We start from the raw sequence: 19,984 nt of genomic DNA on the forward strand, positions 1-19,984 counted from the left end.
TACAAAGGTATCACATACAGAATACATTAAATAGCAGATTTCAGTAGTGCATGGAGATTGATTTTCTTATTTACAATTACTTTTTTTCCTCACCTGCCTCTTTGGAAAGCATTTTTTGCACAAAGTTAAGTTTACTTATGTTAACTTGCCACTTAATGAGAGAGGGAGAGAAAGAGTGAGAGCACAAGATCATGTGCTGGAACTAAAAACGTTAAGTTCTATTCGACCCAGCAATCCCTCTACTGGGTATCTACCCAAAGGAAAATAAATCGTTTTATCAAAAAAGACCCTTGCACTGGTATGTTTATCATAGCAGTATTCACAGTAACAAAATCATGGACTCAACCTAAGTGTCCATCAGTGGTGCCTGGAATAAGAAAATGTGGTACATATATACCATGGAATACTTTGCAGCCATAAAAAATAATGAAACCATGTGCTTTAAAGCCACATGGATGCAGCTGGAAGCCATTATCCTAACTGAAATAATTCAGAAACAGAAAATCAAATACCACATGTTCTCACTTATAAGTGGGAGCTAAACAGTGGGTACACGTGGACACAGGATTCCAAAGTGAGAAGGGTGGTGTATTAGTCCATTCTCATGCTGCTATAAAGAAATACCCAAGACTGGGTAATTTATAAAGAAAAGGGGTTGAAATGACTTGGAGTTCTGCATGGCTGGGGAGGAGGCCTCAGGAAACTCACAAGCATGGCAGAAGGTGAAACAGAAGCAAGCACCTTCACAAGGCAGCAGAAGAGAGGGTGCCAACAGGGGAAATGCCAGATGCTTATAAAACCATCAGATCTCATGAGAACTTAACTATCATGAGAACAGCATAGGGGAAACTGCCCCCATGATTCAGTTACTTCCACCTGGTTGCTTCCTCAACACCTGGGGATTATGGGGATTACAATTCAAGGTGAGATTTGGGTGGGGACACAAAGCCTAACCATATCAGATGGGAAGGGCATGAAGGTTGACAAAATATCTATTGGGTACAATGTTCACTGTTTGGGTGATGGGTCCACTAGAAGCCCAAACTTCACCATTATGCAATGTACCATATATACGCAATGTAACAAACCTGTACATGTACCCCCTCAATCTGAAATAAAAGTGTTTTTTTTTTTTTTTTTTTTTTTCCAAGATGTGAAGTTCTGATGTGTATCCACTGGAGGTCTTATGGGCACCACTGGTTTAAGAAGGTCAGAGGTCTAGAAACCGTATCCTACATGCCCCTGAAATGAGGATAGTATAACCTGGAGAGGAGCAATTGTCATGTGAAAAAGGAAGTAGACATTTTTCTGCTCTGGAGAATCAAACTACAGTAAGATTTATACGGTAGTGATTATTATTTTATTATAATGAGGACTTTCCCAAAATAGGTTACTTTTCAACAGTTAAAAGAACCTTCCTGAAGAGTAATAGAGAATAGTAGTAAATTATCACTGAAGTTTTTAGGAAGAGATTGTGTCATCAGGATGTTTTAGAAGAGATTCCTTCATTAGTGTAGAAGTTGGACTGATTTCTAAAGTCCCTTTCTATTTTTGGATTCTCTTCTGCACAGTTACGACCTACACATAATGCACTGAATCGGTTCCCTTGATAGTTTCTGCATAGGCTTTGGTTGTGCCACAACAATCCCATACGGATGCTACTAACTCCCATTGGCCTTGGTGCCCTGGAAAGATTTTTAAAATATCAGCTTTATGTGTTCCCTGAAGTTCTGAAAGAACTCACTAGTAAAATTGCCTAGGCTTGGCACTTTTTTGAGACACTTTATTTTTCCCTCTCACAACATTGTCTATCTCTCTTCCTTTTCCTCTTCTTGGTTCACTCTTGATCATTTGTTTTGCTAAAAAAAAATCAGCCATTCATACAGATTTTTGTGAATGACCTGGTCTAACTGTCATTGGTCCTAGGACTGAACTGTCCAGGAATGTGCCTAATCCTGAGGGAAAGCAGCAACATGGCTGTTGGTTATAGAGAGAAAGATGGCTTAGACTCAAGATCTCAAATCCTTGTCCAGCTGTGTCTTGCTGCCATGGGTTTTCAAGATCCACATACAGAGGGGATAACTTGACAGATTACTCTATAACTCTAAGGCTTTTTTTGCTTCTGGAGTCCCATGTGGAAGCCTTGTCACTTGTTAGCTGGACTAGACTGGATAGATCTGCAGAGAATCTTTCTGCTTTTCTTTATAGACCCAATAGGCTCGATTAAATAGGCCATATCCTCCTTGGCTCCTTTTTTCTTTACCTATGTCCTGATTTTTCCCATGAACGTCTACCTTTCCTGTGGGGAGAAGAGGCAGAGAAAGTCAAGCTCAATGAAGTGTGTTATTTTTTTCTCTAAAACCTAGAGCAGAGTTTCTTAAACTTCCTTTTAAAGGAAAAAAAAATGTCATAAATGTCAGCATGGACTTTTTTCTACTTTACTGTTATTTAAATACGTACAAACAATATGAAGTATAAACTGCTTATACTTTTTATCTGAAAACCGAAACATTTACAAATTAAAATACAAAGCTTTACAACCAATAAGTTTCTATTTCAAATATGAATGTAATGAGAAAGTGATATTTTGCTCAAATAGAATCATAACAGACCCCCAACAGTCCTGCAGAACTTCTTCCGTCACTTGCTGTTTTAGTTCCTTCAAGTACCACCGTATGGCTGTCAAGATAACAGACTTGTTGACTTTGCAAATCATGCATTTAATCCTGCTGTGGATTTATCAACCCATGTTCCTAACAATCCCATACGGATGCTACTAACTCCCATTGGCCTTGGTGCCCTGGAAAGATTTTTAAAATATCAGCTTTATGTGTTCCCTGAAGTTCTGAAAGAACTCACTAGTAAAATTGCCTAGGCTTGGCACTTTTTTGAGACACTTTATTTTTCCCTCTCACAACATTGTCTATCTCTCTTCCTTTTCCTCTTCTTGGTTCACTCTTGATCATTTGTTTTGCTAAAAAAAAATCAGCCATTCATACAGATTTTTAAATTTATTTGCATAGGAATTTATGATTTATTCTCATAATCCTTTGAATTTCCCATTGTAGTTCTGTTTTCTTTCTCATTCTTAATTTTTTGTCTGAAAGTTTTTTCTATTATTTTGTAAAAATATAGGTTCTAACTAGCTATTTCTAATTATTTTTTTCCATTTTTATTGTGGTAAAGTGCACAGCATAAAATTTCGTGTCTTAACCATTGTAAGTGTACAGTTCAGTAGTTATTAAGCACATTTGTATATTTATATTATGCAACCATCACCACTGTCTACCTCCAGAACCCTTTTCATGTTGCAGAACTGAAACTCTATACCCATTAAACAGTAACTCCCCATTCCTCCCTGCCCTCAGTCTATGGCAGCCAACATCCCACTTCCTGTCTTTATGTTTTTGACTATTCTAAATACCTCATTTATAAGTGGAATCATACAGTATTTGTCCTTTTGTGACTGACTTCTTTTACATAGCATGATGTCCTCAAGGTTCATCAGTGTTGTAGTGTGTCAGAATCTCCTTGCTTTTTAAGACAGAATAATATGTCATTTTATGTATATTCTACATTTCTTTATCCATTCATCCATCAATGGACGCCTGGGTTGCTTACAGCAATTTAGCTCTTGTGGATAATGATGCTATGAACATAAGTGTACAAATAATCTCTTAGAGATCTTGCTTTCAATTCTTTGAGTATATATACATGAAAAGTGGGCAAAGGACTTGAATAGGCAGTTCTCCAAAGAAGATATACAAATGACCAACGAGCACATGAAAAGATGATCAACATCACTAATTATTAGGGAAAGGCAAATCAAATCTACCATGAGATGTCACATCACACCCATTACAATGGCCACTAAAACACACACACACACAACAGAAAACAACAAGTGTTAGTATGTGGTGAACTTGGAACCCTTGTATACTGTTGGTGGGAATGTTGGTGGGTATAGCTGATGTGTGTATATATATATATATATATATACACACACACACACCCCTGGATGTGGAATTACTGGATTATATGCTAATTCTTTATAAATTAAAGGGTACATTTTTAATTTTTTGAGGGTCTGACATACCGTTTTCCTTAGAAGCTCTATCGTTTTACATTCCCTCCAACAGTATACAAGGGTTCCAAGTTCCTCATATACTCACCAACACTTGTTGTTTTCTGTTTTTGTTTTTGTTTATTTAGTGGCCATTGTAATGGGTGTGATGATGTAGACTTGATTTCCCTTGCGCTAATAATTAGTGATGTTGAGCATCTTTTTCTGTGCTTGTTGGTTATTTGTATATCTTCTTTGGAGAAATGCCTATTTAAGTCCTTTGCCCACTTTTGAATCTGGTTGTTTGTTTTGTTGCCATTGTTGAGTTTTAGGAGTTCTCTATATATCTTGATATTAATCCCCTATTAGATATATTATTTGCAAATATTTTTTCCTAATTCTGTGTCTTGCCTTTTTACTCTGTTGATAGTATATTTTGATGTACAAAATTTTTAAATTTTAATGAAGTCCAAATTGTCTATTTTTTCTTCTATTGTCTGTGCCTTTGGTGTCATATCCAAGAGATCATTGCCAAATAAAATGTTGTGAAAATTTTTCCCTGTGTTTTCTATTGAGCTTTATAGTTTTAGGTCTCATACTTAGGTGTTGTATACATTTTGAGTTTATATGAGTTTATTTTTGTATATGGTGTTAGGTAAGGGTCCAGCTTCATTCTTTGGCATGTGGACATCCAATTTTCTCAACACTATTTGTTGAAAAGACTGTCTGTTCCCCCATTGATTGGTATTGTTATCCTTGTCAATAATCATTTGACTACATATGTGAGGGTTTATTTCTGGAATCTTTGTTCTATTCCATTGGTCTGTATGTCTGTCTTTATGACAGTACTATACTCTTTTGATTACTATAGATTTGTAGTCAGTTTTGAAATCTAGAAGTATAAGTCCTTGGCTTTATTCTTCATTTTCAAGATTGTTTTGGCTATGCAGGGTCCCTTGATATTCTATATGAATTTTACGATGGGTTTTTCTATTCTGAAAAAAAAAAAAGTATTAAGATTTTGATATGGATTGCATTAAATCTGTAGATCATTTTAGTTAATATTGACAGCTTAATAAAATTGTCTTCCAATTTACATACATCTTTTCATTTATTTATGTCTTTAATTTTCAGAAATGTTTTGTAGCCTTCGTTGTACAGGTATTTTACCTCCATGGTTAAGTTAATTTTCAAGTAATTTATTCTGTTCTTTTTGTTTTTGTTTTTGTTTTGAGACAGAGTATCACTCTCACCCAGGCTGGAGCACAGTGGCATGATCTTGGCCCACTGCAACCTTCACCTCCCAGGTTCAAGAGATTTTCCTCCCTCAGCCTCCCGAGTAACAGATTACAGGCATGTACCACCGTGCCTAGCTAATTTATAGTAGAGATGGGGTTTCACCATGTTGGCCAGGCTGGTTTTGAACTCCTGACCTGAAGTGATCCACCCACCTTAGCTTCCCCAAGTGCTGGGATTACAGGCATGAGCCACCGCACTCAGCCAAGTAATTTATTCTTTTTGCTGCTATTATAAACGGAATTGTTTTCTTAATTTGCTGTTTGGATTGTTCATTGTTAGTATATAGAAATGCAACAGATTTTTTGTGTTAACTTTGTATCCTGATACTTTGCTGAATTCATTTATTAGTTCTAGTGGTGGTTTTGTGGAATCTTTAGGGTTTTCTACACATAAGATCATATCATCTGCAAACAGAGATAATTTTACTTCTTTCTTCTCAATTTGAATGCCTTGCATTTTTTTTTCTGCCTAATTGCTCTAGCTAAGACTTCCAGTGCCATGTTTCATAGAAGTGACAAAAGTGGAGATCCTTGCCTTGTTCCTGATTGTAGAGGAAAAGCTTTCAGTCTTTCACCATTGCTTATGATATTTGGGGTGCGTTTTTTATGTATGGATTGTATGGATTATTTGTTGTATATATGGACTGGATGGATTGGATGTTGTAGTTTTTGTCTACGTTTCTAAGGGTTTTTATCATGAAAGGGAATCAAATGCTTTTTCTGCATGAATTGAGATAATCACATGGTTTTTCTTCATTCTGTTAATGTTATGTATTGCATTGATCATTCCAGGAATAAATCCCATTTGGTCATAGTGTATAATCTTTTTAATATGCTGCTGAATTCAGCTTGCTACTCTTTTGTTGAGAGTGTGTGTGTGTGTGTGTGTGTGTGTGCATGCGTGCATGTGTGCACGTGTGCACATGCAGTTACTCTAATAAAAGTAAATGTTTTGGAGCATAGGCATAGTGTGTTTTCTGATTCAGAGATTCTATTTTGTTCTAGTAGGACCTTTAATTTTTACCAGTTTCTTCATTCTTACCTTCATCACAAGTTTCTAGAGGATGCTACCTTGGTCCAGATCTCACTCCTTTCCCCAGCAATCTGCCTTTCCCAACATTGGCAGCTTTGATCCTCTGTACCATGAAGTCCCTTCTTTTCAACTCCCCAGAAGTCAGTATTATTAATTAACCAGGTCTCAGGCATGTTCTGAGTTTATCTACACTTGCTCTCTGTGGATGGTGAGGATTTTTACATGTTCATAAGAGATATGGGTCCATAGTTTCATTTTCTTGTGGTGTATTTGCCTGGCTTTGGTATCATGGTAATCCTGGCCTCTTAGAATTAGTTAGGGAGTGTTGTCTTCTCTTCAAGTTTTTGAAAACGTTTGAGAAGGATTGGTGTTAGTTCTTTAAATGTTTGTAAAACTCACCAATGAAGCCCTCCAGGCCAGAGCTTTTCTATGTTGAGTGGTTTTTTATTACTGATTCAGTCTCCTTTCTAAGTCTACTCAGGTTTTCTATTTCTTTGTGACTTGGTTTGGTAGGTTTTATGTTTCTAGGTATTTGTCCATTTCATGTATGTTATCCAATTTGTTGGTGTACAGTTGCTGATAGTACTCTCTTGTAATTCTTTTTATTTCTGTAGAATCAGTAGTAATGGCCCCACTTTCATTTGTATATTTTAGTAGTCTCTCTTTTTTCTTAGTCCATCTACCTAAAGGTTTGTCAATTTTGTTGATCTTTTCAAAGAAACAAGAAACACCTTTTGTTGTTTTTCTGGATTATTTTCCTATTTTCTATTTCATTCATCTCTGCTCAACTCCTTTCTTCTGCTAGTATTGGGTAATTTTGTTCTTTTTCTAATTCCTTAAGTTGTAAAGTTAGGTTTTTCATTTCAAATCTTGGTTTTTTTTTTAAATGTTTCTATAGCTATAAATGTTCTCCTTAGCATTCCTTTTATTGTATCGCATAAGTTTGGTATGTATTTCCATTATCATTCATTTCTAAATATTTTTAAATTTCCTTTGTGATTTCTTCTTTGATCCATTCGTTAAGAGTGTGTTGTCTAATTTCCTCAAATTTGTGAATTTTTCAGTTTTCCTTCTGTTATTGATTTATAACTTTATTCTGTTATGGTCAAAGAAGATACTTGTATGACATCTATCTTTTAAAATCTATTGAGACAAAATTCATGACCTATGTATGTTCTATCCTGGAAAATCCCCATGTGCACTTCAAAAGAATTTGTATTCTGTTGTTGATATATAGAGTGTTCTGTATAAGTCTGTTAAATCTAGGTAATTTATTGTGTTGTTCAAGCCCTCTGTTTCCTTAGTTATCTTCTGTCTAGTTGTTCTATCCATTATTGAGAGTGGGATATTGAATTCTGCAAATATTATTGTAGACATTTCTATTTCTTCTTTCAATTCTGTCCATTTTTGCTGTATATTCTTTGATGGTCTGTTATTAGATGCGTAAATGTTTACAGTTATATCTTCTTACTATATTGAACCATTTATTAATATATAATATCCTTCTTTGTCTCTCATAATCATTTTTGATTTAAACTTTATGTCATCTGACATTAATATAGCCACCACTGCTCTCTTTTGGTTATTATTTGCATAGAATACTCTTTTTCATTCTTTCACTTTTAACCTATTTGTGCCTTTAGAACTAAAGTAAATCTCTTGTAGAAAGCAGATAGTTGGATTGTGGTTTTTAAAAAATCCATTCTGCCTATGTATGTCTTTTGTCTATGTCTCTCCAGTTTAACCTATTACATTTAAAGTAATTGCTGATAAAGAGGGACTTACTTTTATCATTTTGCTATTTGTTTTACATATGTCTTAAAGCTGTTTTCCTCTTGTTTTTTGCGTTAATGTCTTCTTTTGTGTTAATTTTATTGTGGTGAAACATTTAAATTTCTTTCTCATTTCCTCTTGTCTACTGTCCTTCCTTTTCAACTTACAGAACTTCCTTTAGCACTTCTTACAGGGCAGGTCTAGTGGCAACAAACTCCCTCAGCTTTTGTTCATCGGTGAATGCCTATTTCTCCCTCACTTTTGAAGGACAGTTTTGCCAGATAGAGAATTCGTGGCTGGCAGGTTTTTGTTTTGTTTTGTTTTGTTTTTCTTTAGCACTTTAAATATATTAGCCCACTGTCTCCTAGTCTTCAGAGTTTCTGATGACAAATCTGCTAATAATCTTATTGGGAATCCCTGTTTGTAATGAGTTGCTTTTTTCTTGCTGCTTTTCAAATTCTCTCTTTGTCTTTGCCTTTCAACAGTTTACATATAATGTGTCTTGGTATGGGTCTCTTTGAGTTCTTGCTACTTGGATTTCATTGAGTTTCTTGGATATTTATACTCATGGCTTTTATCAGATTTGAAAAGTTTTCAGTCATTATTTTTTCAAATATTCTATGTGGCCCTTTCTCTTTTCCTTTTGAACTCTTATAATGAGTGTGTTTGTCTGCTTGAAGATGTTCCATGGGTCCCTTGGTCTCTGTTCAATTTTCTTTAGTCTTTCTGTTCTCAGACTCAATAATTTTCATTGTTGTGTGTTTAGGTTTCCTGACTCTTTATTCCACCTGCTCCAATCTGTCTCTGAGTTCCTCTAGTGAATTTTTTACTTCAGTTTTTGTACCTTTCAGCTCCAGAAAGTTTCCCAAAAGGGAGGAAAGAGAAAAATTGAAGTGGATGGAGAGAAGGAAAAGGGCCCCAGCCTTTTAAATCCCCTAGAAGTCACTTCAATCCAAGAGAAAGTGGCTTAGAACAATGAGAGGAAGTGTAACACCATTAGCTGCAACCATTTTGTCTGCTTTTGTGTGATCAGAAGCAGCAATCAGTTATCAGTGCACAGATATCCAATATTTGGATGACAGGGTAATTTTTTGCAGGATGCTCTCCTGAGTCCTGTATCATAAGCTGTTTGCAGGCTATTTTAGGAACACAGGCACAGTTACCTGCCTCAGGGGTAAGGAGTGTTGAATGGGAAGCTGTTGCTGTGCTAAGAGCTGTAATTGACCAAAATTTAAGACAATTTACAGTCCAAGCCTTCCCTTGGAAATTGTAAGCAGCGAGTAGACTCCAGAGTTCCAAAACAGCCATATCAAACAGATTCTGCCAGTGCAGTGCTGTTGTCTAAGTGGGGAGAGAGATTTCCAGAGCTTCTTGCTCTGTCATCTTCCTAGAATCCTCTCTTTAATTAATTCTTGCTTTATTAAAGTATATCTTGTTTTTTCCTAGGGTTTATGCTCTAATATCTTTTATGTGTAGCTGAAATACATTTTTTTCTTATTTATTAGTTAATATGTTTATAACTAGTAGAATTGTTGCTTGAAGTATGTATACCTTAGGCCAATCTTCAAAGACTTTGAAATATAATATTATTATTATCATTATTTTCCAACTATTCTGTTTCGAGTCAAGGGTAGTGTGTTTGAAGTTTTTATTCACAATAACCTCAATTTTTGTTAATGATTAATTTCTGGTTTTTATATCTTTGGTTAAAGGGTGATATCTATAGTCTACCTTTTATAGAATTATGACTATTTCCTTTATGACAAATTTTGTGAATGTTTCATGAGCATTTAAACAGAAGATATGCTCTCTGTTTCTTAGCACAAAATTTATTACAAGGTTATTGTTATTTTCCCCTTGTATTTTATTTCTGGCTATTTTTATTTTGTATCATTCACCATTTTTTTTTTTGGTGCAAAAAGCTTCATGCCAGTTATATTTTAACTGATTTATGTATGTCCTTAATAATTAAAAGTCACTTTTTCCCATCTAATGCTATTTAATATTAAATTCTATTTGTCATTATTATGGATAATACTGTTTGCATTTTTTATAATGTAAATATTATATGACGTTAATATTGCTAATGTTAATATATTGATACTAATGTTAATATTGGTATCATTAATAATGTTATATTAATTATTGTTACTTGCATATTTTTATTGAATTATTAGGTGTAGTTTGGCCTATCTTTAGTACTCAATAATTTTTTTTGAGAAAGTTGGTATAGGTTTGGTATTTTGAACTGGTCTGAAAGCTTTTTATAATATTTGAAATGTATTACACCTATACTCCTAGTCTGTTTTATTACTAGTGATTAGTTTTACATTTTTAAAAGCAACTTAGAACTAAATGATGTTATCAAGTTCAAAAAATAAAATTATTAATGTACTGTCTTCACTGAAAGATGAGGAACTTAGGATGTGTTTCCTCCCAACTCCCAGTTTGTCTTAATAAGCTCTGGGTATTTTGTCCAGGTCTACTATCCTCTATTGCATCAATTCTAAGACTCATGTTTTAACATATTACTATCTCTGAAATTGGGATGTTTTAAACAATAGCATGTTAAAATAGCTGCTGCCTTGTGATGGTAGTGATGAAGCTGTCTTTGCCTGTACATGCAGGTATTCGGCATGACTGAATAAGTACAACTTCTTGACATTTCAGTCAACACACCACTTAAGGACCATTTGAGGAGAGAATAAAGGTGTTACTTGTCTGAAAATCTTCCTTTGATGCCTCCTGTTAAGAACAAGAACATGACAGCCTCAAATTATACAGAATAGATATCGATAGCTTAGAAAAAAAGTCCTGGAGACAGCAGAGAAACTCCCTTAAGAAATTAGGCATCATCATCAGTTCTCTCAATGGTGCAGAGAACTATTCTGTGTGGAAAACTTCAGACATCTACAGCAATGAATCAAATAGTGATTCAAAAGATTCTGGCTTGAAATGGGAAAATGTTTTAGGAATAGCTTTATTAATTTATTTAGCTTATTGTTTCCCTTTTATGTTATTAGAGAGTGATACATGATAAATCAGTCTTTAAGCACTCTTTAAACAAATATAAAATAAAAATTCTAAGTAATAAAAAGGCATTGTTTTTAGTTAGCGGTGTACTTTCTTAGTGGGATATAAAATTGTGGTGCCACTAGGAATTTATGCTGTCATAATTTAACTTGGAAGTTCCTTTTAAAAAATGTTTTACTATATATAGTTTTTTTTTCAAGAATGAATAGTTTGCCTTTTAGTTTATTAATCCCAGTTATCACAACTAATTGAACTTAATTTGTTCATGACATAACTTCCTCATTCATAACTTTTTAATGCTAATTCATCTATCAGCTGGAAGCAGTCTTAAAATAGATTTTTCTTTTCTGAAAAGGGTTTTGACTGATAAATTTCCTGAGGTTTGGCATATATATATATCTTCAGCATCTAGTAATTATTTACTAACTCTAGATTTTTTCTATTCATCTTACTACTCAAAGAGGTTTTGCATTTTTTGTTACTTTCTATAGCCATTTAATATAAGGGACAGCTTGTCTGGAAAATAATTTGAGTCACCCTTTTTTTCCATCAGAAATTAATCTTTTTTGTTTCATGTAGAATTACCAAGAAGTTAAAGGTTTCCCTGCTCTATTTTAAGTGTGTGTGTGTTTTCTTTGTAGGTAAGCAATTTTTTGAGTGTTTGTATGCCTTTTATATAGGCCCTTTATTTAAGGTTCCTGTGTACTCATATTTAAACAGAGTTTAACATTCCAGTTGGGCCTAATATTTGCCAGAAAAAAAATAGCACAGATAGAATCTTCCTTACCTAATCCCTCTTTTCCTGAACAATGTTTGAATGCCATCTTTAACTTATTCTAAAGGGCTGGAAGCTACTTTAAGGATGTGGAAGGAAGGCAGGAGCCATAGAAAATTGCAGTGAGGGAATTTTGTGGGTGTGTGCTTTTCCTCTACATTGCTTGAAACTCCTGCTTTGAGAGCCAGTTCCACACAGATACAATTACTACTGTCTCCTGTTTGTGAGGAGGGAGTATCAGTTGAATTTTAGTTTCTTCTCTTGTTTTAGATTAAGCCCCCTAATTTGGTGAGAAATCTGGTTAAGTGAAGTTCCTTGAAAGCAGCACACAACTTTTCTCCAAAGCTGTGAAATTGGTAATTAGAATTTTTTATATTTTATACTTATAAATACTATATAATATTTTGTTTTATATTTATGTCTTATACATTTAACGTACAATATAAAATATTTTAACATTTTAGATTTAATATTTTGTATATATGTTAATATATATATTCTGCCCTGCAAAACCAGACTCCACACAGCATAATCAAATAAACCTTTTATTTACAGGCAAAGGATATAGTACAAGAAGAAAAAGAGAATACAGATGACATCGGAGGTCCAAGAGACATTCCATACTTAAGCTTCATAATGTCCTTATTTGCACACATATACCACACTGCCTTCATTTTCTCCAGCTGATAGATTTGTGTAAGAAATCTTGACTTTGAGAGTTCAATGTCATTCCCAACAGGGTCTTTATGTCTGTCTGGTCATGTTATCAGCCAGGCTTACTTAATGTGTTAGGCCAGTTGGAAACCATCATTAAAGAAACTGACCCTGGTGATCACCAGAGTAGTTTCAGACTATAAACAACACATCATAAATCCCACTGCCCTTATCTTGGCCAAGAGACAAAACTGGACATTCTGATGACCCCACAGATTATGACAATGTTTTCTGGTCTAATTAAACCATAGTCTTCATATACCTTTACCACACCTCCTTCCTCCAATTAGGAAGCTAAGTGGGTAAGAAAGGAAAAATAAAGGCAGAGCATAACGATGTCACCCATCTTTGGCCTCTTAGCCGGAGCTGACCCTTGCATGGGCAGTAGACTATAAGTGTGTTAATTATTTTTCCTACTGCAGAGTTTCTTCACGTTGGAATGGTGAATAGGTACACATTTCTCAAAGCTCAAAGTGCAAGTCTAAGGATATTCTCTAGTTTCAATCTTGGTGAAATTTTTTTCTATGAATTCATTACTTTTTAGTTTATTTCAGGGAGGGGGTGTTGTTTTTTAATGAACTAATACAAGTGTCAGCATCTTTCGTGGACATCCAGACAATTTCTTAAAGATGGGAGAGGTAAAAAATCTTCAGGAGAAACTGTGCCTGAACTGTGAGTATCCAGAAGCCATTGACCATGTTAATGGTGGAGCCAATATGAAGTACTTGCTAAATCATGTGGTGCATGAAAAGAAGAGCAATGTTACAATTCCATCCTCCTAAAGACTACATAACCATCATCACTCATCATCTCTCCCTGGTCCCTTCCACCTGCCAAACCCCCATAAAAACCCATAATTGATGATACATATTAGTTTATAATTAACGGTGTACCTAACTGTTCTCTACTAGTCTGAGCCTCTGTACAGAGAAACGTCAGTTTTGTATTCCTGGTTCCTGGAAAAGTACATATAGAATAGTATAAATACAATAAATGTTTGAATTATCGTGTAACTTGAGTCTAAATTTTAAGTTAGTATCCTGTATTAAGAACTGGGTTGACCAAATGGTTCTTTGCACATATCAAGGCTTTCGACTATTCCCAACCAGATCTTCCCAAATTTGGGCATATTCCTGCCTCTGCCTACCCTGTTCTAATTTGGCACTCTAAAGATAGTTCATAAAAAGCAAGCCAAAGATAGAAAAGAGAGCTAAGGCTACAGGAGAAATTTACTCTTTAACATTTGGGGGAAGGAAAATGAGGCTTGTCTACAGCAGGGACTGGCTGTCTTCCAGAAATGGTTTCCCAAGGTGTTCCCTACCTGTCTTTTTCTTGGATATCCTTTTGCATTATAGATAGCCTTGGGAAGGGTGTCACGTTTATCCTATCAGTTACACCTAATCAATTGTAGTCATCTGAGAGCCAGAATTATTGATAGAGGGGCCAGGGAAAGGAGAAAAGGACGAGGAGAGAGGAAGGTATGCTTATTGCAGAGTAGAAAAGCCAAAGAACGTTTGCCCGTGGGCAGTCTTAGCTATTTAAAATCAACCACTTCTTCACCCGGCTCCCTTGGCACATGTATCACCCCATGGATTGGGAGGTGTAGGACCATTCTTTTTCTTTCTGGAAGGAAAGCACTGACATTTAAGCTCTGTGCGGTCTGCTCAGGGGCTGCCCAGTTTGTCCAAGCTTTAGAATATTAGAGAGATTACGCATTTGTGGTCTCAAGTTAGGAAACTGTTGAAGAACAAATATGTCCCTTATTAGAGGGACTCTTTAGATGTTTAGGATGCTCACAATCCTTGCCAACCTGATGTCCTTGGAAGCTCCAGTCTGGCTGTAAGGAGATGATGAGGGGTTCTGTGTATTGGAGGTGATGACCTCATTGAGTCTCAGCCACAGCAGGGCATTATGCAGGAAAGAATTCAATGGAGTTATTTAATACCTTTCCCTATTCCCACAAAAATCTGGAACTGGGTTCTGAACTGAGAAGTCTGGGTTCCCTGAGAATTGAACATCAATTCAACCACAGGAAGCCTCTAAATTTAGCACTCTACTCACAGAAGGCCAAGAAAAATTCACAAATGTCACAAACTTAGGAACTTAGGTATCTAGTCTTCTCTGTCGTTTTGTAATGAGAAACTGAGGCCCATAGGTAAAACATCTCACCTCCAGTCACACAGGTAAGTACATGGCAGGGCAAGGACAGGAACCCAGTTTTCCCAAATCCAGTGGCCTTTTCATGATACCCATTGATTTCTGTGACAGCTGGCCCTTTGCCCGTCATCACCAAATCTTAACTCTTTGGACTTTAATAATGTGCAAAATTAAGAGGAAGTCTGGCACCGGGAGACACAACTCAGAGAGAACTGAGGAAAGTAGTTAGCATGTTAACTGTGCCTTACCTTGACCTGAAGTGAAGAGCACTCACCAAGCCACAACCTGCTATCTGCACACCCCACACCATGAAGTAAAGGACAGCCAAGGAAGAGAAAGGAAAGAAAAGCAATCCGGCAGGGAGAGCAGGGAGCAAAACGATCAGAGGTTCTTTCCAAGGGCCTTCTATTTTTCTACAATCTGCACACATTCAGTACTGAGATACATTAAGAAGGGCCCACTGAGGCCATCATTCACCCTACTCTCGGGCTGCTTCCATCCTCCAGGCTTCTAGAAGTTGAGAACTTATGAGCTTCATTGTTAACTATATTACAGAAAATGGGACCAGCTGGGTTGCGCCCACTCCCCTGTGTCTGGACCTCCTGCCTATGTAGCAGAAAAGGATCTTTCTGCTGAATTAATATTCACCTCAGAGCCCTGGGAGATGTCTGATGAAAAGTAGTTTTTGAAGAGTCTTGTGACAACCAGTAATTTCGGCAAAGCTGTGTCCTCAAGAGTCTGCCAGATTCCCCAACTCTACAGAATGCTTTTCTTTTTAAATACCATAATCCCATAATCTTTCTCAAAAATTATAAAACTGTATTTTATTTTTCTCATTTATTTGGGAGTTTGGGAAGAAATCTGAGAAACTACTCAGATTTGAAACTACCTAGTTTATACTACCAGAAGACAGAGATTCAGGTTAGCTAGCTTGCTAATCCTCACAGTTTCAGAGATATACCTTGTATTTTTCCAGATTATAGGCTTTGAGGACATTTACCAATAGCATCCTCTGAATGTATTTTGGTACTTTTGCTAAGCTATGGCTTATTTTATAGTCCTCCAAATGATGATCTGTGACTTCTCTGCCTGCTCATTAGAGGAAGAAAAGCTCAGATGCATTGCTAACTATTACTTCAATGCCAGTGGAACTGGAGAAATGCTTGAAAAAGTAATCTCAGGTTGTAAAAAAATACTACCTTTTTTTGGTTGCAGGAGCTAGAACCCTATTATTCTGAGAGTAAATTTTCTATTATTCCTATCTAATTCATTTTCTTGGGAGATGAAACTCCCTCTTTTTTTTGGTGGGGGGACAGGGTCTCACTTTGTCACCCAGGATGATGGAGTGCTGTGACGTGATCACGGCACACTGAAGCCTCAACCTCCTAGGCTCAAGCGATTCTCTCACTTCAGCCTCCTGAATAGCTGGGACCACAGACACACACCACCGTACCCAGCTAATTTTTTGTATTTTTTTGTAGAGACGGGGTTTTGCCATGTTGCCCAGGCTGGTCTCGAAGTCCTGGGCTCAAGCGATCCGCTCACCTTGGCCTCCCAAAGTGCTAGGATTACAGGTGTGAGCCCCTCACTGCTCCTGGCTCCCTCATTGTTATATTTCCTGAGGTTGAGATGATTTGGGTCCTTTACTTAGAAATTGTCATCACACAATTTCGGAAAGAAAGGTAAAGAAATCCATTTTTATTGGCAACTTTGGGCTATGCTTCATCCTGGCAAAAATTTAAAAGCAGTACACTTCGACGTGGCTCACCTTCCTGCACACCTCAAGCAGCATGTACAGACTGTCCAAGAAAAAATGAGGAGGAAAATGCTCCACCAAGGAAGAGGGATGAGATGGGAGCATAATTCACACACAAAGAACTGAGTTCTAAAGTCACTTGAGCTTTCTGGAGCTCAGTTGCCTGTAAAACAAGGAAGAATGAATGGTCTTTATGGAAAATGAATGGCAGAATAAGTGATTTATCAAGTTCATTGAACTATAAATTCCATTTTTACTGTCATTTATTTATAACAAAGTTCAGATATAAAGAAAAATCTGAACATACAGTAGGCACAGATAAGCCTATAGCAAATATTCACATGTGGTTTGAATGCATTTATTAATCTCTGTACTTATTAGAATTAATAATACTAAAATGATTTGGAGTATTAATGATTAATAATAGTGGAAAATAGCCTTCCCATTATTGTTAGAGGATGGTGCCATCATGATGCTAAATGCCTATCTGAGGGGAAGCTCATAAATATTACTTGACAATATTACTTGATAAATATTTGTTGAAAAAAGAAATGTAGTAAAGAAGCAAGGATGGCTGGGCGTGGTGGAGCATGGCTGTGGTCCCAGCTAACTTGGGAGGCTGAGGTGGGAGGATTGTTTGAGGGAAGCCGAGTTTGCAGTGAGCCAAGACTGCACTACTGCACTGCAGCCTGGGTGACAGAGTGAGACCCTCTCCAAAAAAAAAAAAAAAACAGAAAGAAAGAAAAGAAAAAAGAAGCAGCAGCAGCAACAAACGGAGGGAGGAAGGGAGAAAGTTTACTTTGATATGCCATATGATTGAAACAAATGCTCTTTTTTCAAAGACAAGGATTATACTCCTTTGCATTCCGGCTACTTTAGTACATTGTAACTTGGTAACCTTTGCCTTGAAAACAAAAAGAATCCCTGGATATAATCTCCTTCCTTGTAATTTTTTTTATAAGATGTCAGTATGGTAATAGGTCCATTAGCAAGTAAGTACAGGCACATCTTATTTTATTATACTTCTCAGATACTGCATTTTTTACAAATTGAAGGTTTGTGGCAACCCTGCATCAAGGAAGTCTGTTGACATCATTTTTGCAATAGCATGTACTCACTTTATGTCTCTGTGTCACATTTTGGTAATTCTTGCAATATTTCACACTGTTTCATTATTATCTCTGTTATTAAAATCTGTAGTCAGCGATCTTTGATGTTACTATTATAATTACTGGGGGCACCACGAACGACACTTATATAACACAGTAAACTTAATAAATGTTGTGTATGTTCTGATTGCTCCAACAACCAACCTTTCTCCAATCTTTCTCCTTCTTCTCAGGCCTCCTTAGTCCCTGAGACACAATATTGAAAGTAGATCAATTAATAACCCTAAAATAGCCTCCAAGTATTTCATGTGAGAGGAAGTTGCAATCTTTCACTTTAAATCAAAAGCTAGAAATGAATAAGCTTAGTGAGGAAGGTGTGTCAAAAGCTGAGACAGGCCGAAAGCTAAGCCTCTTATGCCAAACAACCAAGTTGTAAATGCAAAGGAAAAGTTCTTGAAGGAAATTAAAAATGCTACTTTGTGAATACATGAATGAGAAGAAAGTAAAACAGCTTTATTGCTGATATGGAGAAACTTTGAGTCATCTGAATAGAAGATCAAGCCAGCCACAAAATTCCCTTAAGCCAAAGCCTAATTCAGAGCAAGGCCCTAACTCTCTTCAATTCTATGAAAGCTAAAGGGAGGTGAGGAAGCTTCAGAAAAAAAGTTTGAAGGTAGCAGAGTCTGGTTCATGAGTTTTAAGAAAAGAAGCCTTGTCCATCCATAAAAGTGCAAAGTAAAGCAGCAAATGTTGATGTAGAAGCTGCAGTAAGTTATCCAGAAGATCTAGTTAAGATAATTAATGAAAGTGGCTACACTAAACAATAGATTTTCAAAAGAGATGAAACAGGCTTATATTGGAAGAAGATGCCATCTCAGACTTACGTACCTAGAGAGGAGTAGTCAATGCCTCACTTCAAAGCTTCGACCAACAGGCTTACTCCTTGTTAGAGGTTAACGCAGCTGGTGACTTTAAGTTGAAATCAATGCTCATTTACCATTTCCCCAAATCCTATGACTTTTCAGAATTATGCTAAATCTAATCTGCCTGTGCTCTATAAATGGAGCAACAAAGCCTGAATGACAGCATGTCTATGGACAGCATGGTTTACTGGATATTTTAAGCCCACTTTTTGAGTCTTAACTGCTCAGAAAAAAAAAGAATCTTTTAAAAATATTGCTGTTCGGGCTGGTTGCAGTGGCTCATGCCTGTAAATCCCAGCACTTTGGGAGGCCGAGGCCAAAGTCAGTAGTTCGAGACCACCCTGACTAACATGGTGAAACCCCATCTCTACTAAAAATACAAAAATAAGCTGGGTGTAGTGGCGGGCGCCTGTAAATCCAGCTACTCGGGTGTCTGAGGCAGGAGAATCACTTGAACCCCGGAGGCAGAGGTTGCAGTGAGCCAAGATCGCAGCACTGCACTCCAGCCTGGGTGACAGAGCGAGACTCCATCTCGAAAAAATATATATATATATTATGTTTTATATATATATTATATATTTTATATATGTATATAAAATATATAAATGATCAGTTCCAGACCACCATAATATATATGTATTATATATATATAGCTGTTCATTGACAATATATCCAGTTACCCAAGAACTTGGATAGAGATATATACAAGGAGATTAATGTTTTCATGCCTGCTAACACAATATCTATTGTGCAGCATAGGAATCAAGGAGTCGTTTGCACTTTTCGTAAGGCTATAGCTGTCACAGATTGTGATCCCGCTAATGGATCTGGGCAAAGCAAATTAAAAACCTTCTGGAAAGGATTCACCATTCTAGATGCTGTTAAGAACATCGTGATTCATGGGAGAAGGTCAAAATATGAAGATCAATGAGTTTGGAAGCTGATTCCATCCCTCATGGATGATTTTAAGGGGCTCAAGACTTCATTGGAGGAAGCTCTGCTATAGATATAATGGAAATAGCAAGAGAACTGGAATTAGAAGTGGAGCCTGAAAATGTGACTGAATTGCTGCAATCTCATTACAAAAGTTTAATAGATGAAGACTTGCTTCTTATGAATGAACGAAGAAAGTGATTTCTTGAGATGGAATCTACTCTTGCATAAGTTGCTATGTACATTATTGAAATGACAACAAAGGATTTAGAATATTACATAAATTTCATTAATAAAGCAGCAACAGGGTTTGAGAGGATTGGCTCCAATTTCAAAAGAAGTTGTACTACTGGTAAAATGCTATCATACAGCATCACATGCTGCAGAGAAATCTTTCATGAAGAAAAAGTCAATCAA

General features: G+C 36.3%; 1 long non-coding RNA gene across 1 annotated transcript; it reads left to right on the forward strand.

Annotated features, from left to right (window-relative positions):
• The first annotated feature begins 1,151 nt into the window (after nucleotides 1–1,151).
• Nucleotides 1,152–19,115, forward strand: LOC134739155 (uncharacterized). Its single transcript, XR_010125677.1, has 3 exons — nucleotides 1,152–1,331; nucleotides 12,246–12,331; nucleotides 12,531–19,115. It is a non-coding gene; the product is annotated as an uncharacterized LOC134739155 (long non-coding RNA).
• The last annotated feature ends 869 nt before the right edge of the window (nucleotides 19,116–19,984 follow it).

Source organism: Pongo pygmaeus, chromosome 2 (genome assembly GCF_028885625.2).
Source record: "Pongo pygmaeus isolate AG05252 chromosome 2, NHGRI_mPonPyg2-v2.0_pri, whole genome shotgun sequence".
NCBI lineage: Eukaryota > Metazoa > Chordata > Mammalia > Primates > Hominidae > Pongo > Pongo pygmaeus.